Source organism: Salvelinus namaycush, chromosome 24 (genome assembly GCF_016432855.1).
Source record: "Salvelinus namaycush isolate Seneca chromosome 24, SaNama_1.0, whole genome shotgun sequence".
In the NCBI taxonomy this organism is placed as follows: domain Eukaryota; kingdom Metazoa; phylum Chordata; class Actinopteri; order Salmoniformes; family Salmonidae; genus Salvelinus; species Salvelinus namaycush.
In genome coordinates this window covers 16758185-16785352 of record NC_052330.1, presented here as the reverse complement: position 1 = coordinate 16785352, position 27168 = coordinate 16758185, and the positions used below count along the sequence as shown (strand labels likewise).

At 43.2% G+C, this 27168-nt stretch overlaps 1 protein-coding gene across 3 annotated transcripts in view; it reads right to left on the bottom strand.

Moving 5' to 3' along the window:
* LOC120019020 (RAC-alpha serine/threonine-protein kinase-like) overlaps positions 1–23998 on the bottom strand; it is a 68257-nt gene extending 44259 nt beyond the window's left edge. For all 3 annotated transcript variants that reach the window (XM_038962208.1, XM_038962211.1, XM_038962209.1), the window contains exon 1: positions 23851–23998. The gene's annotated coding sequence lies outside the window, so the exon portion shown is untranslated. The remainder of the gene's footprint in view (positions 1–23850) is intronic.
* Between the last annotated feature and the right edge of the window lie 3170 nt (positions 23999–27168).

Sequence of the window (27168 nt, the reverse complement as noted above, 5' to 3'; positions counted from 1 at the left end):
CACGCAGCTGCACCCTTATGCATCCACAGCTGGGATTTGGGGCATGCCAGTGGCCATGGCTTTGCATTACCTAACATGTGGCTTGCTGCAGAGAGCACTAAGTAGCAGGGTTTTATGATGACTATGGTTCAATGGGTTCATCCCAGTGGCGGCACAGCACTCGTGCGCCCTTCAAAGTACAGGTGGTGTTGGCCATTTGAAAGGGACGTTAAGCAGGCATTGTCGACATTGCGGGTTTCTGATGTGTGGTCAAAGACTTGAGTCAACGTGACAAAAAGCATTTCAGTGCAGTTTGTTTTCACTATTTGATCATTTATGGGTAAATCCATTTGAATTCACTTTTTGACAGCACCCCTTTTGATTTAAAACGTTCCATACATGTTTGCCCATGGCAGTGGTCAGAAAGTGCATACCCCACCCATGAGACATCCATGTCTTCATCACTGGAAAAGATATACGGTTGCGTTTGATATAATTTAAAAGCCTACAGTGTTAACCTATTATTTATTTTTAAATGTTTTGATACATTTTTGAAAACTTACAGCTGCAAAATGTAACTTTTTGGTCAACCTGTCCAAATTCACATAGAAATGTTCACATAGAAAAGTATTATAGATCTGTCGGTCATTGAAAGCAAGCCTCAGAAGCGGTATATACACTGCTCAAAAAAATAAAGGGAACACTAAAATAACACATCCTAGATCTGAATGAATGAAATATTCTTATTAAATACTTTTTTCTTTACATAGTTGAATGTGCTGACAACAAAAATCACACAAAAATGATCAATGTAAATCAAATTTATCAACCCATGGATTTGGAGTCACACTCAAAATTAAAGTGGAAAACCACACTACAGGCTGATCCAACTTTGATGTAATGTCCTTAAAACAAGTCACAATGAGGCTCCGTAGTGTGTGTGGCCTCCACGTGCCTGTATGACCTCCCTACAATGCCTGGGCATGCTCCTGATGAGGTGGCGGATGGTCTCCTGAGGGATCTCCTCCCAGACCTGGACTAAAGCATCCGCCAACTCCTGGACAGTCTGTGGTGCAACGTGGCGTTGGTGGATGGAGCGAGACATGATGTCCCAGATGTGCTCAATTGGATTCAGGTCTGGGGAACGGGCGGGCCAGTCCATAGCATCAATGCCTTCCTCTTGCAGGAACTGCTGACACACTCCAGCCACATGAGGTCTAGCATTGTCTTGCATTAGGAGGAACCCAGGGCCAACCGCACCAGCATATGGTCTCACAAGGGGTCTGAGGATCTCATCTCGGTATCTAATGGCAGTCAGGCTACCTCTGGCGAGCACATGGAGGGCTGTGCGGCCCCCCAAAGAAATGCCACCCCACACCATGACTGACCCACCGCCAAACCGCTCATGCTGGAGGATGTTGCAGGCAGCAGAACGTTCTCCACGGCATCTCCAGACTCTGTCACATGTGCTCATGTGCTCAGTGTGAACCTGCTTTCATCTGTGAAGAGCACAGGGCGCCAGTGGCGAATTTGCCAATCTTGGTGTTCTCTGGCAAATGCCAAACGTCCTGCACGGTGTTGGGCTGTAAGCACAACCCCCACCTGTGGACGTCGGGCCCTCATACCACCCTCATGGAGTCTGTTTCTGACCGTTTGAGCAGACATGCACATTTGTGGCCTGCTGGAGGTCATTTTGCAGGGCTCTGGCAGTGCTCCACCTGCTCCTCCTTGCACAAAGGCGGAGGTAGCGGTCCTGCTGCTGGGTTGTTGCCCTCCTACGGCCTCCTCCACGTCTCCTGATGTACTGGCCTGTCTCCTGGTAGCGCCTCCATGCTCTGGACACTACGCTGACAGACACAGCAAACCTTCTTGCCACAGCTCGCATTGATGTGCCATCCTGGATGAGCTGCACTACCTGAGCCACTTGTGTGGGTTGTAGACTCCGTCTCATGCTACCACTAGAGTGAAAGCACCGCCAGCATTCAAAAGTGACCAAAACATCAGCCAGGAAGCATAGGAACTGAGAAGTGGTCTGTGGTCACCACCTGCAGAACCACTCCTTTATTGGGGGTGTCTTGCTAATTGCCTATAATTTCCACCTTTTGTCTATTCCATTTGCACAACAGCATGTGAAATTTATTGTCAATCAGTGTTGCTTCCTAAGTGGACAGTTTGATTTCACAGAAGTGTGATTGACTTGGAGTTAAATTGTGTTGTTAAGTGTTCCCTTTATTTTTTTGAGCAGTGTATATGTTCTGTGCACGCTATATCTATGCTTCCCGTTCTTAAGTTTCATTTTTGCGTCATTTACTTTGTGTTGTACACCAGCTTCAAAATATTTTTGGTTATGGAAAAGATCATTCACAGCAGTTTAGATACAACAATTCTCTACACCAGCGGCCCAACCTTTTTTGCACCACGGACTGGTCTCAGACAATATTTTCCTGGACAGGCCGTTGAGGGGAGGTCACGATAAGGACCGGGACATCGATTAGGCCTATAAGTTTAGTATAGACGCTTTTTCATAACATTTTAGTTTAAGTAGGTCTAACGTGATGACATTATAAAATCAAAATGCATATTTTATATATTTTCTCTTAATGACCATTTAATAAAAACACTAATTCACCATATCGCTGAATCAGTGGGAGCCCTGAACTTGTTTCCCAGCAACAAGACGGTCCCATCTAGGGGTGATGGGAGACAGTGACTCCCTGTCCCTTATGTCCATACTCTGTAATTTCGTTTTGGTTGCAGTCATTGCGGAAAACCGCAGAGATAGGATGTTGGAAATGGAAGTAACGTTTTCAGTATGTTTGTGACTCAGGATATTCTGCCTTGCTTTTAATCCAGAACGTCGGCAGAGATGAAGTTCTCAAACATAATTAAGGCCACCGTCATTTGCAACCTCAAGGAGTTGATCTTCTTCCTGCACGGACATGGACGATTCACCTGGGACATTCACAAATGGGTCGTGGATCATTCCTTCGCACTTCGTGGGTCTTTGGCTGTTGGGAAGTAACGCTCAAACTCCATTGACAGCGAAGCTAGGTGATCACACACCAGCTGGGAGAAAAACAGCCCTGTCTCAGTCTCTCCCAAAATCCCCACTAATGTTTAGAACATGACAAATATGCTCCGGTCTACTCCCCGTCCCCACAGTTCCAGTTTAGCTTTGAATGCAGCCACTTTATTTGCCAACTTAAAGATGGTTGTCATTCTCCCCTGAAGTAACAGATAGAGTTCATTGAGCAGGTTGAATATGTCACACAGGTAAGCGAGTTTTGCGACCCATTCCTCGTCATTGAAATGTTCTGCCAGTGGTGACTTTTTTTTCTTAAAGAAACCTCTGCAGCGGTCTCGTAACTCACACTCTGGCAAGCCATCTCCCCCTGGATAGCCATCTGACTTCTGTGTATAAGACAGTCCTTCTCAAATAGTGGGGCGCGCCCCCCTGGGGGGGCTCGGAGCGATGCCAGGGGGGGAGCGTGACCCCGGGGAACATGCTTTTTTTTGCCGCAGCGAGTAGGCTAATTTTTGCACCTAACAAGAGCACACAGCACAGAGCAGGAGATATGAAGTGCAGATAACAAACCCTTAAGAGACATCATGGAAAAATATTTAACAGGGATGAAAAGGCAGAGAGGGACGGAGATAATGAGACAAAGGTAAGTCTCCCGAAAGCTAAGACGAGGAAATATGACGACGCGTATGTAGCACTTGGCTTCACTGTGACTACGGTGGGAGACGAGGAAAGACCGGTATGTTTACTGTGTCTAAAAATGTTGGCAGCGGACAGCATGAAGCCAAATAAATTAAGGCGTCACTTAAAGACATTACACCCCAAACACGCTGATAAGCCGCTTGAGTTTCTTCAGTGAAAACGTGCCGAATATTGCTAACAATCGTCACGCTTTGTGAATGCTACTTCAGTAAACCAGCAAGCACTGTTAGCATCATATAAGGTGGCGTACCAAATTGCTCAGTGCAACAACAAAAAAACTCCATAGCAGAGGAGCTGATACTGCCTGCAGCATTAGACATGGTCTCTGTCATGCTGGATGACGCAAGTGCTGCAAAAATAAAAACTATCCCTCTGTCCAATGACACTGTCGCCAGACATATAAATGACATTGCTGACGATCTTAAAGAACAGCTGGTAGATAAACTCAGACAAACGTTTTGCCTTACAGTTCGATGAAGCAACAAAGACTGTTTGTTTATCGCTTATGTACGTTTTGACATGACAAACTCCCTGTGTGAGGATCTACTTTTTTGTAAATATGTCAGAGACAGAGCCACAGCTGAAGAGCTATTCAAAATGCTGGACTGCTTCCTGACTGAGAATGGGCTAAAGTGGGAGAACTGCATTGGTGTTTGCAGTGACGGTGCACAGACCATGGCAGGGATGAGAAGGACTTCGGGCACTCAAGAAGGCCTCACCTAATGCTGAGTGGACACACTGTGTTATATACAGAGAAGCACTGGCATCAAGGCACCTTTCCTCTGAATTAAGTGAGGTTATGACTGACATTGTAGGTGTAGTCAATTTTATAAAGACCAGACCACTAAAAACAAGAGTCTTCTCTGCTATCTGTGAGGAGATGGGAGCTGAACATCAAGCTGTGCTGTTTCACAGTGAAGCAAGGTGGCTGTCACGAGGAAAAGTCTTGTCCCGAGTTTGAGCTCAGAGAGCAGATAAGAATGTTTTCGGAGCAGGAGCACAAGTATGACCTCACAGAACAACTGTGATGAGAACTTCCTGGCAAAACTGGCCTACCTGAGTGACATATTTGGAAATCTAAATGAACTAAATCTACAGCTTCAAGGGAAAGATAAACACCTCCCTCAGGTCACAGACAAGATCAGCTCTTTCACTCGAAAGCTTGCAATGTGGGGACGGCGACTTGAAGGAAATACTGATTCATTCGAGAACCTGCATGAATTTGTTGACACTACCGACTATGAGGCCACCTCAGTGATTCCATATATTAAAGGAGCATATTTCATCACTGATGGGATTCTTTAAAAAGTACTTCCCTGAAAACAGTTCCCAATATGACTGGGTGAGAGATCCTTTCAATGCACCAGCTCCAACTGGTTTCAGCTCTGCAGAGGAGGACCAGTTCATTGATATGACGTCTGACTCCACATTGAGACTGAGGTTCACATCACAGACACTGAGTGAATTCTGGCTGAGTGTAGAGGCAGTATCCACTCTTTGGGCAGAGGGCCATGGGCATTCTTCCTTTTGCAACATCTTATCTTTGTGAGATGGCTTCTCTGCTGTTGCTGCACTGAAGACCAAGTAAAGGTCCCAGCTAAACATTGAGCAGGAGCTGAGAGTTGCAGTATTATGCTTCAAACCCCGCTTCGAAAAGCTGTGCTCTGCAAAACGTGCTCATTGTAGCCATTAATCCTGACTTCCTCATTTTGATTTTTTTTTTTTTTTTTTTTTTTTTTTTTTTTAATCAGCACAAATAGTTTTATTCATTTTTGTTTTATAGGTCAAAGTGTTTCATATATTGTGCTCCTGAGTTAATGTTGCTGATCAATTTGAATTTATTTCATTTTAAGTATCAAATGGTCAAAAAATGTTTACAGTTTAAATAAGGCTTGAATTTTTTTTTTTTTTTTTTTTTTTCAGGCAAATTGATGCACTTTGTCTTTTCTGTTACAGACTAAAAAACAATGTTAATAAAGTTATCCTTTGTTGTAAGTTGATCTATTTTTTTCTTTAATGTTAATAAGGATACAATGTTATGCAGAGGTGTACTTATAAACTGGCCTACCTGAGTGACATATTTGACACTCAACGTCAACAAAACAAAGGAGATGATTGTGGACCTCAGGAAACAGCAGAGGGAGCACCCCCCTATCCACATCGACGGGACAGTAGTGGAGAAGGTGGAAAGTTTTAAGTTCCTCGGGGTACACATCACGGACAAACTGAATTGGTCCACCCACACAGACAGCGTTGTGAAGAAGGCGCAGCGGCGCCTCTTCAACCTCAGGAGGCTGAAGAAATTCGGCTTGTCACCAAAAGCACTCACAAACTTCTACAGATGCACAATCGAGAGCATCCTGTCGGGCTGTATCACCGCCTGGTACGGCAACTGCTCCGCCCACAACCGTAAGGCTCTCCAGAGGGTAGTGAGGTCTGCACAACGCATCACCGGGGGCAAACTACCTGCCCTCCAGGACACCTACACCACCCGATGTCACAGGAAGGCCATAAAGATCATCAAGGACAACCACCCGAGCCACTGCCTGTTCACCCCGCTATCATCCAGAAGGCGAGGTCAGTACAGGTGCATCAAAGCAGGGACCGAGAGACTGAAAAACAGCTTCTATCTCAAGGCCATCAGACTGTTAAACAGCCACCACTAACATTTAGTGGCCGCTGCCAACATACTGACTCAACTCCAGCCACTTTAATAATGTGAATTGATGGAAATTATGTAAAAATGTACCACTAGCCACTTTAAACAATGCCACTTAATATAATGTTTACATACCCTACATTACTCATCTCATATGTATATACTGTACTCTATACCAACTACTGCATCTTGCCTATGCCGTTCTGTACCATCCCTCATTCATATATCTTTATGTACATATTCTTTATCCCTTTACACTTGTGTGTATAAGGTAGTAGTTGTGGAATTGTTAGGTTAGATTACTTGTTGGTTATTACTGCATTGTCGGAACTAGAAGCACAAGCATTGCGCTACACTCGCATTAACATCTGCTAACCATGTGTATGTGACAAATAAAATTTGATTTGATTTTATAACAATTTTATAGACAAATTCGCGGCGGAGAGTTGGGGGGCGCGAAATGTTTACTTCTTCCTAGGGGGGGGGGGGGGGGGGGGGCGTAACAGAAAATAATTGAGAAGCACTGGTATAAGAGAAGGCATTTGTGCTCTGCGTCCATTTCCTCACAAAGCTGCCCAAACAAAGGTGAGTTAAGGGCATGTGCTTTGACGTGATTGATAACTTTAATAACATCATTCAATACAACGTTCAAGTCAGGTGACATTTTTCGGCTAGCCAGCATTTCTCTGTGAATAGCAATGCGCAGACTCACATTCAGGCGCAACCTCTAACCCGGGTAGTAAAACCAGACAACCATCCAGTCACGGCAGCAGCCCCATCCGTGCATACGCCAACACATGACCAATCCAATTTTCCTGACATGTAATCATCCAAAGACTTGAATAGTTCTGCGGCCGTTGTGTTAGTCGGCAGGGACAGCACACACAACATATCCTCATGCACATCATCCTGAAATATCATCCTGAAATATATATATATATATATATAATCTCACAAACAGGCAGTATTGCCTTGTGGTCGACGTCGGTAGATTCGTCAACCTGGATTGCATACCATGGTGACTCGTTAAGCCTCTAACAATTAAGCCTCAACGTCCTCTGCTATTTCATCAATTCGCCTAGTGACAGTGGTAGCCGAAAGAGAAACCTGTGCTATTTTTTAAACTGCAGCCTCTCCTAAGAGTTCACAGCAAATGTCCAGCAGGTAGAATCAACTCCTCGCCAATAGTGAAAGGCTTCTTGGCCTTAGCAATACGGCTAGCCACTAAGTATAACGCTCTCAGTGCAGCCACGTTTGTTGATGCGGTAGCTTTCAAGACTTGCTTCTGTCCTAGTTCACGTTTTCGTCGCTCCAAAAAATTCAACAGGTTTGTCTTTAAGAGCATAGTGCTTGGATTCAATGCGAAGCAGTTGAGGGCTTCATTGCCTATCTCCACATACTACACACCGGGGGCTTGGAGCATGCGAGTCACCTTTAGCAATAAAACCATATTTTAGGTAGGACTCATATTTTCTATTGAATGAGGCTCTTTTTTTGCAGTCTCGGGCTCTGCATTATCGACATTGTCGTTGGAACTTTTAGCTCCCTTAACCCTTCTGAAGAAGCTCTCCAGCGACGTTAGTTTTTATTCATGTCAGCTAACGTAGCTAGCCAGTACAAAGTTGGTGGGTAACACAGCTCACGCAGACCGTGATGAATTCACGGCACGCATTACTCAAGTTCAAAATCTGTAAACTGTCGTGGGCGTGAGATCAGACCACACCAAGTTCAATGTTATTACTGCACAAATATAATTTATAGGCTATGTAATTATTTTACTTATAATTTGTATTTATTTTATTAATAATCCTTTCCGTGCGGCCCGGTAGCGAATGTGCTGCGGACTGGTACGGTGGTTGGGGACCGCAGCTTAACACTATATCTGCTTGTTTTGTCACAAACTGAAATTAGGCAAACTACTACAATTTTAGCAACTGGGAAAAAAGTGGAGCTATTTCTGCATAGTGCATCTTAGGTCTAAGCACTTAAATTGCAATATCTACTAAGCTAATATATGAAATTATTTTAAGACTGTCAAATTCATTATTTAGCCATTTGATTTAGAATTTTAGGACCCCTGTAGGTATACAAAAATATATAGAAATAATTTGATGAAACATTGAATTTGGCCTTTATTGCTATAGCCCATAGAAACACATTGAATAACATTCAAAAATTGCAAAAAAAGTCAAAATTTATCCTAAGGAACAAGGTTTTGAAGTGTCTGTCCTACAGTGCCTTCAGAATATACTCATACCCATCACCTTACTCCACATTTTATTGTGTTACAGCCTGAATTAAAAATGGATTAAATATATAAAACGCAACAAAGTGTTGGTCCCACATTTCATAAGATTAAATAAAAGATCCCAGAAATGTTCAATACTAACAAAAAGCTTCTCTCAAATTGTTACAAATTTGTTTACATCCCTGTTAGTGATAATTTCTCCTTTGCCAAGATAATCCATCCACCTGACAGATGTGGTATATCAAGAAGCTGATTAAAACATGATCATTACACCTTGTGCTGGGGACAATAAAAGACCACTAAAATGTGAAGTTGTGTCACAACACAATGCCACAGATGTCTCAAGTTAAGGGAGCATGCAATTGCCATGCTGACAGCAGGAATGTCCACCAGGGCTGTTGCCATAGAATTGAATGTTCATTTCTCTACCATAAGTCGCCTCCAACTTCATTTTAGAGAATTTGGCAGTACATCCAACAGGTTTTACAACTGCAAACCACGGCAACCGAAGACCTCCACAGGTATAAGCTACGGACAATGAACACAAATGCATTTTATTGATGGCAATTTAAAAATGCACAGAGATGCCGTGATGATACTGCAAATTGTTGTGCCATTCATTTTTTACCTTTATTTAACCAGGTAGGCCAGTTGAGAACAAGTACTCATTTACAACTGCGACCTGGCGCCATAACCTCATGTTTCAGGATGATAATGCAAGGCCCCATGTCGCAAGGATCTGCACACAATTTCTGGAAGATGAAAATGTCCCAGTTCTTCAGTGGCCTGCATACTCACTAGACATGTCACCCATTGAAAATGTTTGGGATGCTCTGGATCGGCGTATAAAACAGCATGTTCCAGTTCACGCCCATATCCAGCAACTTTGCACACCCGTTTAAAAGAGTGGGACAAAATTCCACGGGCCACAACGAACAGCTTGAGCAGCTCTATGCAATGGCGATGTCGCGCTGCATGAGGCAAACATTTCTTTTTTTTTTGTTCTGTGACCAATAGGATGCATATCTGTATTCCCAGTCTTCTGAATTCCATAGATTTAGGGCCTAATGAATATATTTCAATTGACTGATTTCTTTATGAAAATCAGTATAATCTTTGAAATTGTTGCGTTTTATATATTTTTGTTCTGTGTAGATTATTATTATTTTTATTCTGCACCAATCAACAAACAATACCCAATAATGAAAAACATGTTTTAGGGAAGGTGTCTCCTCATTAGTCAGCATGTGTTCCACCTATGCCGGGATGTCCATCTTGTTAGTTGGAAGGAGTTTTCACCTGTGTTGGCACAGATATTTAAGAGCTGGCCCAGCGCTCCAGTTGTCTTGAGATGGAGGGTTAAGACCTTTAAGTTGGCTATCTAGACAATCCTTTATCTGATCTTCCTTGTTTTCGTTTTGCTCCACTGTTTGGTTTGCTTCCTGTCTAAGTCTGGTGTGTTTTTTTTTTTGGGGGGGGGGGGTGCTGCTGCTATGGTGACCAGTGAGCTGAGAAGTCTTTGCTAGGTAAAGCCCCGCCTTACAGATGACCTGGTGCCAGTGGGTTTGGCGACGAATATGAAGCGAAGGCCAGCCAACGAGAGCATACAGGTCGCAGTGGTGGCTAGTATATGGGGCTTTGGTGACAAAACTGATGGCACTGTGATTGCAAATTGGATGCAGTCTGAGTAGAGTGTTGGAGGCTATTTTGTAAATGACATCGCTGAAGTCGAGGATCGGTAGGATGGTCAGTTTTACGAGGGTATGTTTGGCAGCATGAGTGAAGGATGGACCTTGAGCGTGGCTGAGGTGCACCCATGACCAGCTCAGAAACCAGATTGCATAGTGGAGAAGGTACAGTGGGATTTGAAATGGTCGGTGATCTGTTTGTTAACTTGGCTTTCAAAGACCTTAGAAAGGCAGGGTAGGATAGATATAGGTCTGTAGCAGTTTGGGTCTAGAGTGTCTCCCCCTTTGAAGAGGAGATGACCGCGACAGCTTTCCAATCTTTGGGAATCTCAGACGATACAAAAGAGGTTGAACAGGCTAGTAATAGGGGTTGCAACAATTTCAGCAGATCATTTTAGAAAGAGAGGGTCCAGATTGTCTAACCCTGCTGATTTGTAGGGGTACAGATTTTGCAGCTCTTTCAGAACATCAGCTATCTGGATTTGGGTGAAGGAGAAATGGGGGAGGCTTGGGCAAGTTGCTGTGGGCGGTGCAGGGGTGTTGGCCAGGTGGAAACCGTGGCCAGCCGTAGAAAATTATCGAAATTCTCCATTATTGGGGATTTATTAGTGGTGACAGTATTTCCTAGCCTCCATGCAGTGGGCAGCTGGGAGGAGGTGCTCTTATTCTCCATGGACTTTACAGTGTCCCAGAACTTGTTTAAGTTTGTACTACAGGATGCAAATTTCTGTTTGAAAAAGCTAGCCTTTGCTTTCCTAACTGCCTGTGTATATTGGTTCCTAATTTCCCTGAAAAGTTGCATATCGCGGGGGCTATTTGATGCTAATGCCGTACGCCAGAGGATGTTTGTGCTGGTCAAGGGAAGTCAGGTCTGGAGTGAACCACGGGCTATATCTGTTCCTGGTTGTCATTTTTTTTTATGGGGCATGCTTATTTAAGATTGTGAGGTAAGCACTTTTAAAGAATAATACCCGGGCCAGGTCGATTAGAAAGGCCTGCTCGCTGAAGTGTTTTAGGGAGCGTTTGACAGCGATGAACGGTGGTCGTTTGACCGCAGACCCATTACGGACGCAAGCAATGAGATCCTGGTTGACGACAGCAGATGAGTATTTGGAGGGCAGGTTGGTTAGGATGATATCTATGAGGGTGCCTGTGTTTACAGATTTGGGGTTGTACCTGGTAGGTTCATTGATCATTTGTGTGAGATTGAGGGCATCAAGCTTAGATTGTAGGATGGCTGGGGTGTTATGCACGTCCCAGTTTAGGTCACCTAACAGCACGAGCTCTGAAGATAGATGGGGGCAATCAATTCACATATGGTGTCCAGGGCACAGCTGGGGGCAGAAGGTGGTCTATAGCAAGCGGCAACGGTGAGAGACTTGTTTATGGAAAGGTGGATTTTTAAAAGTAGAAGCTCTAATTGTTTGGGCATAGACCTGGATAGCCTGCAGAGTTCTGTCTTACTATCACTGCAGTTGATTGCTTTTGGCAGTTCTATCTTGTTGGAAAATGTTATAGGTAGGGATGGAAATATCAGGGTTTTTGGTGGCCTTCCTAAGCCAGGATTCAGATTACAAAAATACACTTTTGTGGTAGACGGACATCGACCTTTGGGGTTATAAGTTTGGTGCAATAATTTTGGAAGTTGCATAAACACAGGCTAATAAATAAAAATTAAAGCTATGGACTTTAAGTTGGAAGCATTTGTGGAAAACCCTACATGGGAGATGCTAGATATAGGAACAAAGGCAAATCTGCACATCATTACAAAGCATTATGACATCAAAGTGGCATCTGGCGATCTAAAAGCAGTAGTCAGAGTTGATCGGTACTGTTTTGGTGGTGAACAAAATCTTCTCGGTGAGAGAGGCTGATGAAAAGGGTGCTACGGGTAGAGAACATCCCGTAGACGTGCAACAAAGGGAGTTAGAACTAAAGGCAAAGGTGGAGCAACAAAATGTTTTGCTTGAACAGAAATTAGAGCTTGAGTACAAGGAAAGAGAATGTGAGGAGAGATTGGCGCAACAGAAATTAGAGTTGGCGCACAGGGAAACAAGATGACCGTGCAGCCAGACAAGAACGTGAGCATGCCGTTCGAGTAAGAGAGAGATCTGGAAACACTGAATCCAGTCAGGCCATCCTGCACCCTCAGTTTGATCTTGGTCGGAAAAGCCGGCTTGTAGCGCCTTTTAACGAAAAAGAGGTGGACGTTTATTTTACTCTGAGTGGATTGCCACATAACTAAAGGGGCAGTGACTAAAGGGGCAGTATTTAGTCACACAACTAAAGGGGCAGATATTTAGTCACTGCTCCTCCAAAGTGAGTAGGTGTTTTGTGTCTCCCTGGTGGCGCAGTGGTCTAGGGCACTGCATTGCAGTGCTAGCTGCGCCACCAGAGTCTCTGGGTTCGCGCCCAGGCTGGGCTGGGTTCGCGCCCAGGCTCTGTCGCAGCCGGCCGCAACCGGGAGGTCCGTGGGGCGACGCACAATTGGCATAGCGTCGTCCGGGTTAGGCCGGTAGGGATATCCTTGTCTCAGTATGTAAAATGTAATAAAAATGTATGCACTCTACTGTAAGTCGCTCTGGATAAGAGCGTCTGCTAAATGACTAAAATGTAAAATGTTGTGTGAGAAGACCTCTTCGAAGTCAGGATGTCTGCAAAAGAGTTCAGACAACTGCCGTAATGCATTTTAACTTCTAATTACTACCACAAAGAGGATTGCCGGTCCACCCACCGTCAAATGTCAATTTAAATTGTCATCTTTATTCTATTATCAATATTTATATGATTTCAATAGGTTTCCTATGGAGGATTGGCAGTTACATTAAAACAGATATCCCATTCAAATCAACACTGATGTATGGACCTCCATCCATCTTTGTGGTACCCACCCTGTATTTAAGAGCATGCGTCTCAAACGATGGGGGGCATAACACAAAAACCTTCGATTACTCTATTTTAACAATCTACAACATATGCCAATATGAAGAAAAAAAACTAATTTGGAGTTCTCGTTATTAGATATACGTAAAAAAAAAAAATTAAAAGCCCATGTTTGACAATTAATGGATTATTTTCCCACAGTAGCTAATGGCTTTCTATGGCTTTACACTACTATTCAATTCCTCATTTTAATATTGGATCCCCCCGGCAGCCAATAACGCTTTTGGTTTGGCCCGGTCCTCAGAGGCTGTGGTTTGTGAAAAGGAAAAAAGGTGCGCAAGGCTTATAAGGACAACGGAGCAATAGTGTCTCTCTCTCTCCTTTACAAACTCTTAATTATGTGAGATAAACGTGACTGTACTTTGTTACAAGTTAACATTGTAAATTCTTGTAAAGAATTATATAGAAAATGATATTTTTCTAATTGAGAATGTTTCTATTGCGAAGTGAGGAGATTCGCATCTAGCGTGTGAGTGCCATTTCTCAAACTGAGTGATAATTAGTACAACGATTAAATTGGGCTCAACTTTGAGAGTTCGAAGACCAGTATTATAAACAACTGGTTTCTAGTAGGCTACAGAATTAGAGTAGGGCCGTTTCTCAACCTCCAGCAGTAGGCTCAAACAAGCCGGTTCCTCTACACAGTCAGAGGCCTGTCACAGACTGACCAGCAGCTGACTAGCCTCCTTATTTCTGTTTAGAAAACACATTTGAATGTCAAAACTGTGCAGGGAAAGCACTTATGTTGATGCAACATAAATCACCCCAAGAACACCTCCAGAACCACTTTCATATTTCAATTGAGAAAATGTGTGAAAATGTGTGAAAAGATGATGAAAGGGGGCCTTGCCTGAAAGTTTGGGAAGCACTGATTTAGGTCATGATTAGCACAAATACAGATGCTTCAGCCTATTTATTCATCGTCACTAAGCTGTATCAGTTGGGATACAGGTGATAATGCTAAATAACACAACCAGCCTGATAATATGGAGCAATATGTTATTAGGCACAATTTGAGGGGACATGTATATTTTAATGGTGTCATTTTTTTATTTTTTATTATTAGAGTAGAAAAGTCAACAACGTTGCATTCAGTAGGGAAAAAAACTTGGACCAACAGTTTAAAGTAATACTGAAATTGGGATTTCAGTTGTGGTTAGGCTATATTGACCAAATTATCAGGAAGGTTTTGGATGCATTTTCCCTTCAGAAATACCAGAAACAGTAATTTACCAGCTATTTCTTAAAACATTTTATATCCTGGGTGGGGTGGAGGCATGCCACCGGATGCCCCTGAAAGTGATTTGACCCCGGAACCCATTGACCCTGACACCCCCAATATGCAACACAAAGTTACGCCCTTGCCTGTTTGATATAATTTAAAAGCTAACAATCTCAACGGTTTATATTTTCCAGTGAAGACAGTACGGTCAGGTATGCAAAATGGGTCACTTTCTGGGCACTTCTACAATGGGCAAATACTGTATGTAAGGAAGGTTTCATTCAAATCAAAAAGGAGTGCTGTCAAGAAGTGACTGAATTCAAAAGGATTTACCCTTATACCACTCACACACAGCAAGAGGTACGGGGCACCAAGTCTAGAACCCTGAACACCATATACCCACCAAGCCATAAGACTGCTAAAAAGCTAATCAAATGGCTACCCGCTGCTGCTACTAGTACTATATCTATCCTGTTGCCTACTCACTTTAACCCTACCGATATGTACATAGCTACCTCAATTACCTCACACCCTGCACAGCAACTCGGTACTGGTACTCCATCTATATAGCAATGATATTTTAACACCTCGTCACCATTTCCATTTTTTCCCCTTATTTCTCTAACTCTGCATTGTAGAAAAATGACCAGTATTTAAGCATTTCACTGTTAGTCTACACCGTTATTTAAAAAGAATGTGACAAATAAAAATGTATTTGACACAGCCAGGCCAGAATCTGCAGATGGTAGATGCTGTGGCTGATCCAGTGTGTACAACGCAAAGGCTGAGGACTTTTGAGTGGCATCGCCCTTAGTCCTAACAAGTCATACATGTAGCAGCTGTTTCTGCCAGGTACAGTTCCTAACAGGTAGAGTTCCCTAGGTACATTCCACCAAATGGGTGAAATTATGCAAGTTAGAGTCAGCCAAGTTGCTAGAACTATTTTGGTTAACGTTCTGTTCCATTACCAGCCAGGCGTTCACTGACCATGCATGTTGATGATCCTTTACCATCTATTACACAGTATTCTAACTAAGATCCCCAACCCTGTGTCGTGTTAAGAGTATAAACGTTTCCGGCGTTCGTGTGGTTTCCAATTATGTCAGACATAAAAATAAAACAGAATCATTCATCAGATCCAATTGATACAAAAACGTAACAAAAGTAAATTATGTAATGTGTGAAGGTAATTCCCGTTAAAAGTAGTTTGAAAGAGGCTGTCAATGTCATTTGTTAAATCGTTCACATTCAGCAGGCTGTCAAATCTTTGCATTAATCACTAATGTTCGGAACAGGCTGAGCGAAAGGGAACAATGAGTGGGTGAGGGAGTATAGACGGAGCATTTACAGGACCGAAATATAAAAAACACATTTCCAGATCCATCCCTTGAATTGTAATGCATCCGGACAGAGGGGCTCACCTCTGAATTATAGCTTTTAGAGTGTTTGTTTTATGTTAGTTAACTAAGCAACCACCATCCCCCCTGGTTTCGAATGGTCCACCTTGACGAGTGTGAACATTATGGCTGGGGATTGCCAGGGACCTCACAAAACGATTTCAAAATACTTAAGTGCCGATACAATATGTGTTGCGATTCAATACTGTGATTTTATTACGATTTGATGTTGCAAACATATTGCTCACTATATGTCTGCTGCAGAGAGACAAGAAAGTTTCGATCAGTCAGGCAAAAGTGCTGAAAACATGTTGGCTCACTATTTAAATAGAAGCTATAGGATCAGAAATACCGGAGTTTTGACTAGTGCTAGCTAATACCAATTAAAAAAGACAAATATTACACATAAATATATAGAGGCATGCAGAAGCCAACTCAAGCTCTGTACTACATCACCATGCACCTCCCAGATTTTGTAACAAATGCGGTGGGCTCTGTATAGCCCCTTATTGGCATGATTGTTTGATCGTAGGTGGGGGCGTTACATCCTGTATAAACACAAACTCACTTCCCTGACAACAGCTCTGCACTGCTCCGTGAAGCGCAAGATGTATGAACGCCCCGACTTCTGCTGAGGCCATTCTTACCCTGACTTCTGCTGAGGCCATATCACCGTAAATGCTGCATGGCCAATGCAGACGTCGGATTGACCATGCGCCCCCGATGCACTTCTCTCCAGAATGCACCCTCTCCAAAATTGTGCACATTCATTGTGTGAATTGTTTTCGTTTGATCGTTAAGTGTAGATCAATTTCCCCATTACAGATAACAGTAGTACATTTACCATTAATTCCTATTCTACAATGTTTGTTACAGTTATTTATTTTAATGCATTCAATATTATATAGTCTTCATGTTCTCATTGTCGGAGTGGACACTTGTGAGAAACAAGTTTGTTTATTTAATTCCATTGACAAGTTCTGTCAATTGAGTCATTATATTTTGTTTGGAGCACTCCTGTTAATGTTGAATAAGGACACCCAAGTCATAGACTGTTCTGCTACCGCCCGGCAAACAGTACCAGAGCGCCAAGTCTAGGTCCAAAAGGCTCCTTAACAGCTTCTACCCCAAGCCATAAGGTGGCAGAACAATTAATCAAATGGCCACCCAGACTATTTACATTGGACCCCCCGTTTGTTTTTACACTGCTGGTACTCTTTATCAATGCATAGTCACTTTAACCCTGTTTGTTTGCATCGAAGTAGCGGTCCTTGTACCTAGCATCAAGCATGGTGGCGACACTAAAGAGGCTCAGAGAGAAAGCCAAATAATCGCTTGTTCACAGCCTCTAGTAGAGTACTTTTGCAAGTTAACCCCATGGTCTGTGTCGGCAGTTGTCGAGCAGGCGTTTCAAAACCATGACAGAGGGTATCACATCTGCTGCAGACGCAGTTGATGAGCTTATTTCTTGAGTCAGTTGTTTGAATGTAGCTAGGAGTGTGTTCATGTTTTCAGTGAGTCTCCACAAGTTTGTACTGACTGTTGCAGGTAACTCAGTCAGCTGCGTACATGCCAAGCACTCGTTTTTGTTCCAGCAGGCTCTCCATGTAAAAAGTACTGTTCCATCTGGTGGAAACATCTTGCTTAAGCCTTTTTGTTTTCACTCCAAGCTGCTTCTGTATTGCTTGCAGGCAGCTGTATGCGTTTAAAATGACCCACCATCTTCCTACCTGTTGCCACTATGCTGCGTTGGGCCAAAACACCTTCGTTCACAGCCAGTTGCAGCGTGTGCCATGCATGGCAAACTGGCGACTCTCCCAAAGCCTTTGTCATGTTACGTGCATTATCACGTAGCACAGCATGTACTTCGTTCTTGGGGATTTTCCAAGTATTAAACATGTTCTCAAATGCCATTGAAATGGCAGCAGCGGTATGAGAACCAGCACATTCTTGAGCATGCAAGACAGCTTTCCTCAGTACGAAATCCTCGTCGACCCACTGTGCTGTCAGATTCAGCACGCTCATGGGGCTGACGTCGCTGGTCCAAATGTCAGTCGTGAAGCTAATAGCAGTGACGCCCATAGCAAGTAGCTCATGGTTGTGCGTTTCAACAATACTGTAACTCCGGTAGGGCAACATCTGAAAAATAGCGGCTACTTGCTAGTGTGTACCGGGGCTCGAGGTGCTCGACGAAAGCCGACATCATCCACGACAGAGAAGGGTTGATTGTCAAGGGCAATGAATTCCATTATCTTGGCGTTAATGGATTTCACCTTAGTTGTCTCGCTGAAATTCTTACTCTTTCAAATGACTGCTCGACTTGAACTTGTTGGAAGTGTGCGCTTAGTTTTTCTGCTCTTGTTCTAAGTAGTCGCTGAACGTCTGGGGGTGAAGCACTTTCAAATGAGTATTCAGGTTTGTGGTATTGAAAGATATCACTTTCTCCCCTCAGGAAATAATAGCATCAAACACTACATATGACCTTTTTGTTAAATTCCTTTGAAACTTCAAAATAGAGCGACGCAGTAGGCTGTAGGAATGCTGTGTTGCACGTGTAGCGCTGTATTTTTTTGTTGCGTCATTACATCAGCTACCTGCGTTATACAGGTATGCATGTCAGCTTTGACAGTGTTAAACTATACGTAGGGCCGATGCCGGCATTTTTAGCTAATATCGTCCGATTCCAATATGCTTACCGATATATTGTGTATCCCTAGTTTGAACTACACTCAGCAAATAAAGAAACGTCCCTTTTTCAGGACCCTGTCTTTCAAAGATAATTTGTAAAAATCCAAATAACTTCACAGATCTTCATTGTAAAAAGGTTTCAACACTATTTCCCATGCTTTTACAATGAATCATAAACAAATAATGACCATGCACCTGTGGAACGGTCGTTAAGACACTAACAGCTTAGATGGTAGTCAATTAAGGTCACAGTTATGAAAACTTAGGCCACTAAAGAGGCCTTTCTACTGACTCTGAAAAACACCAAAAGAAAGATGCCCAGGGTCCCTGCTCATCTGCGTGAACGTGCCTTAGGCATGCTGCAAGGAGGCATGAGGACTGCAGATGTGGACAGGGCAATAAATTGCAATGTCCGTACTGTGAGACGCCTAAGACAGCACTACAGGGAGACAGGACAGACAGCTGATCGTCCTCGCAGTAGCAGACCATGTGTAACACCTGCACAGGATCGGTACATCCGAACATCACACCTGCGGGACAGGTACAAGATGGCAAAAACTACTGCCCGAGTTAAACCAGGAATGCACAATCCCTCCATCAGTGCTCAGACTGTCCACAATAGGCTGAGAGAGGTTGGACTGAGGGCTTGTGGGCCTGTTGTAAGGCAGGTCCTCACCAGACATCACTAGCAACAACGTCGCCTATGGGCACAAACCCACCGTTGCTGGACCAGACCGGACTGGCAAAAGGTGTTCTTTACTGACGAGTCGCGGTTTTGTCTCACCGGGGGTGATGGCCGGATTCGCGGGTATCGTCGAAGGAATGTGTGTTACACCGAGATCTGTACTCTGGAGCGGGATCGATTTGGAGGTGGAGGGTCCGTCATGGTCTGGGGCGGTGTGTCACAGCATCATCGGACTGAGCTTGTTGTCATTGCAGGCAATCTCAACGCTGTGCGTTACAGGGAAGACATCCTCCTCCCTCATGTGGTACCCTTCCCGCAGGCTCATCCTGACATGACCCTCCAGCATGACAATGCCACCAGCCATACTGCTCATTCTGTGCGTGACTTCCTGCAAGACAGGAATGTCAGTGTTCTTCCATGGCCAGTGAAGAGCCCAGATCTCAATCCCATTGAGCACGTCTGGGATCTGTTGGATCGGAGGGTGAGGGCTAGGGCCATTCCCCCCAGAAATGTCCTGGAACTTGCAGGTGCCTTGGTGGAAGAGTGGGGTAACATCTCACAGCAAGAACTGTCAAATCTGGTGCAGTCCATGAGGAGGAGATGCACTGCAGTACTTAATGCAGCTGGTGGCCACACCAGATACTGACTTACTTTTGACCCCCACCTTTGCTCAGATACACATTATTCTGTTAGTCACGTCTGTGGAACTTGTTCAGTTTATGTCTCAGTTGTTGAATCTTGTTATGTTCATACAAATATTTACACGTTAAATTTACTTTTAAAAAACGCAGTTGACAATGAGCACGTAATTGTTTTTTGCTGAGTTTATAAAATCGAGCAAAGCCATGCAATCTCCATTGACAAACATTGGCAGTAGAATAGCCTTAATGAAAAGCTCAGTGATTTTCAAAGTGGCACCGTCATAGAAGGCCACCTTTCCAACAAGTCAGTTCATCAAATTTCTTCCCTGGTCAACTAAGTTCTGTTATTGTGAAGTGGAAACATTTAGGAGTAACAACAGCCCAGCCGCAAAGTGGTAGGCCACACAAGCTCACAGAACATGACCGAGTGCTGAAGAGCATAGGGCATACAAAAATCGTCTGTCCTCAGTTGCAACACTCACTACCGAGTTCCAAACTGTCTCTGGAAGCAACATCGGCACAATACTGGTTTGTTGTGAGCTTATTGAAATTGGTTTCCATGGTCAAGCAGCCGCACACAAGCCTAAGATCACCATGCGCAGTGCCAAGTGTTGACTGGAGTGGTGTAAAGATAGCCGCCATTGGACTCTGGAGCAGTGGAAGCGCGGTCTCTGAAGTGATGAATCACACTTCACCATCTGGCAGTCTGACAAATGAATCTGAGTTTGGCTGATACCAGGAGAACACTACCTACCCGAATGCATAGTGCCAACTGTAAAGTTAGATGGAGGAGGAATAGCTGTGCCACTAGAGATCCTGGATCAAGTCCAGGCTCTGTCGCAGCCGACCGTGACCGGGAAACCCATGAGGCGGCGCACAACTGGCTCAGCATTTGGCTGGCAGGGATGGTTTGGCTGGCAGGGATGTTCTCAAGCACTAGCGACTCCTGTGGCGGGCCGGGCGCAAAGCACGCTGACACGGACACCAGGTGTTTCCTCTGACACATTGGTGCGGCTAACTTACGGGTTAAGCGGGCATTGTGTCAAGAAGCAGTGCGGCTCGGCTGCGTTGCGTTTCAGAGGATGCACAGCTCTTGACCTTTGCCTCTCCCGAGTCCGTACGGGAGTTGCACCGATGGGACAAGACTAACTACCAATTGGATACCATGAAATTTGGGAGAAATAAAAAGGGTTAAAAATGTTTTTATAATAATTGTTTGTCAAGATCAGTGTGGAACAACTTGACTGGCCTGCACAGAGCCCTGACCTCAATCCTATCGAACACCTTTGGGATGTATTGGAATGCAGACTGCGAGCCAGGCCTAATCACCCAATATCAGTGCCCGACCTCATTAATGCTTGTGACTGAATGGAAGCAAATCCCCGCAGTAACGTTCCAACATCTAGTGGAAAGCCTTCCCAGAAGAGTGCAGGCTATTATAGCAGCAAAGGGGGGGGGGGGGGGGGGGGGGGACCAACTCCATATTAATGCCCATGATCTTGTTATGAGATGTTCGACGAGCAGGTGCCCACATACTTTTGGTCATGTAGTGTAAATTTTCTAAATGGCATGTCATGACAAAGATGTGATGTCAAGTTCAACATCGTGAAAAACACTAATGCAGTATGATGGGTCATTTATAGCTCTCCAAAACCCAAGGGAGCTTACAGCCGTCTCCCTTTTGGGTTCTCAGATGAAGGTATGGACCACAGCTGGCTCCATGAGAACTACAATCCCGATGTTCTGTTTTAACATTTAGAAATGTGAATGATCCTCGCTTGCAATATGGTTTTGGAAACCTTAACTTTCATACTAGCGAGAAAGAATCTTTCAAATACAAAATATATATTTACTGTATGCAATTTAGCAACGTTTCACCTGAATGTAACAACCTCCAGCCGAGGTAAGACATGAGCTGTGTTCGAATACCTATACTAAACATACTATATACTTAATGAGTATATACACTACATACTATTTGTTCATTTTAGTATACCTTCTTCAGTTGAGCGTACTAGCGCTGCGCCTGTCTACAAGAAGTTGGTGTTGCTATGCAACCTCTTGCTAACTTGTTAGTATAACAAATTACTAGCTAGACATTTTACGCCTTCTGGTGAGTTCTTAAATTCAAACTCTAGTGCACTCTGGGCATTCGTAAATTCATTGTGTTTTCAGATTGTCCGTTTGTAAATTCAGAGAGTTGATCATTTTACTCACCCTAGCGGAGCTGGTTAGGCTGTTTTCCTGTTATCCAAAGCGTTGGTGACCAACTGCTGCTGGGAACAATTTAATTACGCTTTTTTGGCAATGTTTACTGACACGGCACCTGAATGTCCAATGAGAACTCACAACGACTATACCACTTAGCTAAGAATGACGGGAATAATCAAGTCAATAAATGTTGGGTAGTTAGTGAGGAAGCATATAGTTAATATACGGCCTGGCAAGTTCGATGTAGTAGCCAACTAACGTTAGTATGCATGTTAGCCAGCTACCATCCTATGTGGTTCGTAAGGATAGCATAGCTAATAAATTGTCATCCAACATAACATGTAAGGTAACTTATTTGCAAAGTCAATACTTTATTATATTGCTCAACATTTTAACATTTGTCATAATTAGTTAAAGCAATTAATTTGTATCTGCTCTTTCACCGTTGTCTTCAAATCTGAAGAAAAATAAATAAACAATTAAGAATTGCATTATGGGCCCTAAAAGCATACTATATTTGTATACTTCGTGTTTTGGCGAACGTAGTACGACATCCGGGAACTTTTGGCATACCAACTATATCCATACTATGACCAATGAGCATACTATATACTCAATTTACGTCACAAATAGTATGGTTAGTATGAGTATTCTAACACCACTATGCTCTCACCTTACATGCGCATTTCCATTGGACCATTCCATTTCTGGTTGGAAGCAGGTATTACTCAAAACACAAGCAGGTGCAATTCAGCTATCATGCATAGAGCAAATGTTAATTTAATATATACATGAAAATTCAGTTCCAAATGTGTGTCGCGTGCGAAGCATATTTGCGTTTGGACAGAAAATATTTTGGCCAGCGTAGGCGCATTTCCCTCACAAGGTTAAAGGGGACGTCAATAATAAGGGCTCGGTGGTTGCTTTTCATGAAATTAATTCTGTAATAAAATATTCATATTTTAATACAATGTTTGCGCCAATCTTTCAGGGTATATACAGTATTAGTATATGTGGATACAATGTTTCCACACTAAAGCAAAAAAAGTAAATACCATTGTTACATTGGGATTACAGTTGAACCATAATCTGGGTTTACGGTAGACGTTACTATACACCCAGATTCTTGTTCAAGTATCACACGTGTTAGACTACTGAAAGAAAAAAATGAATGCGCAGGTTCCTCTATGGTTCGGCAACAATGTAGAAATAATTCAATGGAACAACAACCAAGTCCCTCTTATTTCAGTTTTGGCGTTAATAAAATAATTCAACAACCGTTTCAGCTAAATTAAAAGACAATAAATAGGCTGAGCTTCACAAGAGAACAACAGTATGAGGGGTGGGGGGATTTGTGGACTAAAACACGGCGGATTTACTACAGTCCGTGCTGTAGCCAAATGAAACCAAGCGGCATGCAACCAATTTACTCATAACAATTCATGACAGAGTATCCGTACATATTACATTTAGTTTTTCCCCAACACCCTGCGCGACAGCAAAATAAAAGACGACTTTACAGCAATTATTTGTTAACTCTTCGGACACATGTAATACCCTGAGTTACTGTGGAAATGGGCAATGCGCCACACAACTAACTATATGTTACACACTTTAGGCATAACAATATATTTTGGCTCGTTTTTGACAGTTCAAGGCCTAGCAGAGCAGATTGGGTGAAGATATCCGCATCCCCACGGACTACAATGTGAACTACTACTATTTCTGACATGACTGAAACAAAACAATTTAAACAGAACTTTACCTTGACCAATTCGAACGTTATTAGGGGTCATTGTTTGGACTCTTTGACAACTTATCAGCATATTTGTCCATGCGTATTATTAGTTAATGTATCCTCATGCACTCAAACGTCTAGTCGTTCTCCAATTAAACCAACCGAGCCTTATGTCCTCATAACATCCGAATCACCCCTGGGTCCTAAAGCCGACCTAGTGCTTATACCGTAACCCATAAAGAATGATAGAGGCCTCTAGTTACCTAAATGCTATTTTAGCATTGGCAGCGACATTGAGGGCTTCCACCATTTTAATGTAGTAAACTGTGTGGGATTTCTAATTTCATTGGCTGATCCCTCCCGGTGACCCTGTTGGATTCATGTCCAACCGGGACATACGGAGGGATCAGCCAATCCTGAAGAAGAAAACTGACTACTTCAAAATGGAGATTGCCTCAATGACGCAGCGCATGCTGTCACAGACGCTATGATGGCACATATACAAAGATGAGTCCTCTATCTATCTCTATGCCGTAACCTCATTTGGCTTTTCCCCGTTTTAGAGTTCAATGTGTGCATTGCAGTTATATCAAGGAATGTGCAATTGTCACTCAAGATGCAAAATGACACGTTTTGTGGAACTGTGTTGAACGTTATATACGGGATGATTATGATGACAATTGAGAATCACACATTTTATTTGCCTATAATTGAATATTCAACTTAAAATGCAAGTGGATCTTTTTACAGTTTACTGTAGGCAGAAGCAACTTCATTTGTATCTACCACATGTACTTATAACGCCATATTCTATCAATGATATTCTACCATTATTGCTATAATGATCAGTAGCCTAATACCCACTATGAGTCTATTTAATACCCGACGATGAGTCTATGATTGAATGCGTAAAAATGTCTAGATACCCATGAACATCAGCTGTGTTCGAACACTCATACGAACCGTACTATTTGTGACGTAAATTGAGTATATAGTATGCTTATTGGTCATAGCATGGATATAGATAGTATACCAAAAGTTCTCTGAAGTCGTACTAAATTCGTCAAAATACGAAGTACACAAGCAGTGGACACTATTTCCGTGCTTTTAGGGCCCATAATGCAATTCTTCAGAAAATGGGCGTGGTTTCACATCGTTTTCAGATTGGAAGAATATGGCGATACAAATTCATTGCTTTAATTAATTATTATACATGTTAGGAAATTGTTGAGCAATATAACAAAGGAATTATTTTTCAAATAAGTTACCTTACATGTTATGTTGGTTAGCTACGCTATCCTTACGAACCACATAGCATATCATTACAGCAGTATGTACCGGTATGTTAGCTAATTACCGTCCTAATGTTAGTTGGCTACTACATCGAACTTGCCAGGCCGTATATTAACTGTATGCTATCTAACTAACTACCCAACGTTTATTGGCTTGATTATTCATGGGATTTTTAGTTAAGTGCTATAGTCGTTCTGCGTTCTCAATGGGCATTGTTAATTCTGGCTATCTACATCGATTTCAGAGCACTCTTGTCTCGTCTGTGTGCCGGATCGCAGAATAACTGATGCATTTACAAACGCTCAACACCCATTGAATATGGCTGGTGTGAATTAACATTGGCCAAAAAGAGCGTAATTAAATTGTTGCCAGCAGCACACTTAGTAACCAATGATCTGCATAACATAAAAAACAGCCTAACCAGCTCTGCTAGAGCGAGTAAAATGGTCAGAGAGGTGCTCTCTCATTTGTGTCTGGAAGTAGCTAGCTAACGTTAGCCAGTTAGCTTGGGTGCTTGACTGCCGTTGTGAGTTCAGAACGCTCGGATCAACCCTACTCCTTGGCCAGAGTGTCCAGTGTGTGCTCTCCGAGAGCGAAACGCTCTGAATTTACAACTGAACAATTTGACAACACTCTGGATTTACGAAATCCCAGAGCGCACTCAGGCACTCCAGATTGAAATCATGAAACACCCGAAATCGTAAAATGTCTAGCTAGTCATTTGTTTTGCTAACAAGCTAGCAAGAGGTTGCATAGCAACAGCATCAACTTCCGTTAGACTGGCGAAGCGCTAGTACGCTCAACTGAAAGGATACCTTCTTCTACGATGAGGTTCAGCGGTGGTTGGCATCCAATAAATGTTGCATTACCGCCACCTACTAGACTGGAATATAACTCCCTTATATAAATACTATACTCCACTATTTAAATATATTTAGTCCTATTTCAGGCAAACAGCCTGAAAGCATGGGACACCACCACTTAACGCACCTTCTGATGTCAAGTCTTGCACACCCAAATACCTCTCTGCAGCTGCCACAACAAACTCTATTTTCTGTGACTTATGTTCCATCCCTGCAGTACAGTTGATAACCATTACTATACATGCCAAAAATCCAATCTTACTGAAACATATATCACTTGTTGGTTTATCCCTCTGTACTGGTACAAATCTACTACTCACACCACTCCTCTCAGGATCCCTCCCCCTTGACCCATCTTCCTCTACTTTCTTCACTGCCTCAGCATATGACCTCTTCTGCACTACTCTAACCCTGGAAACCTCAACCTGCCTCTCTCGCACTGGACATTTCTGATCCCCAGCCCCATGGGCACACCTACAATTAACACATACCACTACTTTCCCCAATGCTACCCATTCCTTTCTCTCATGCCCTTCTGCACACTTCTCACACCTAGGAACCTTCCTCCTACACACTGCTGCCACATGCCCATAAGCTTGACACCTGTAACAACGTAATGTAGTCGGCACAAAAGCTTGTACAGGATAACTTATATATCCTAACATCACCTGGTCGGGCAAAGACTCAACATCAAAACTCAAAAGAACAGACAATGACTCTTCTGTTTCTCCACTCACACCACCCTGTCTGCGTCACACCAAGCGATGAGCATCACAAACACTGGGAATCTTCTTCTTCAGTTGACCAGCTTTCACATTTACCGCTACCCCAGTAATCACTCCTTTCAATGATGCCCTTTTCTTGAGAGCAAAACAATTCACATCTATTGCCCCCATTCGTTTAACATGGAGCGTCTGCTCCCTCTGACCAGCAGAAACACATAATTATCACAAGACCACTTCTGGTTACCCTCACTGATTCCACAACACCCAACTCTGTTTTCACCCTGAAACCTCAAATGGATCAGCCAAAAGGCAAGGGTCCACTCTATCCAAAAACTTCACTCCTACTGTCAGATTTATCTTTATCCTAACCCTCGGTGCAAGTCTCGGGCTCCGAGAACTTCACCACACCTACCACCTTCGATACTTTGCCCTCATTCACTTTCATTCTCCTCCTGTCTTCAACT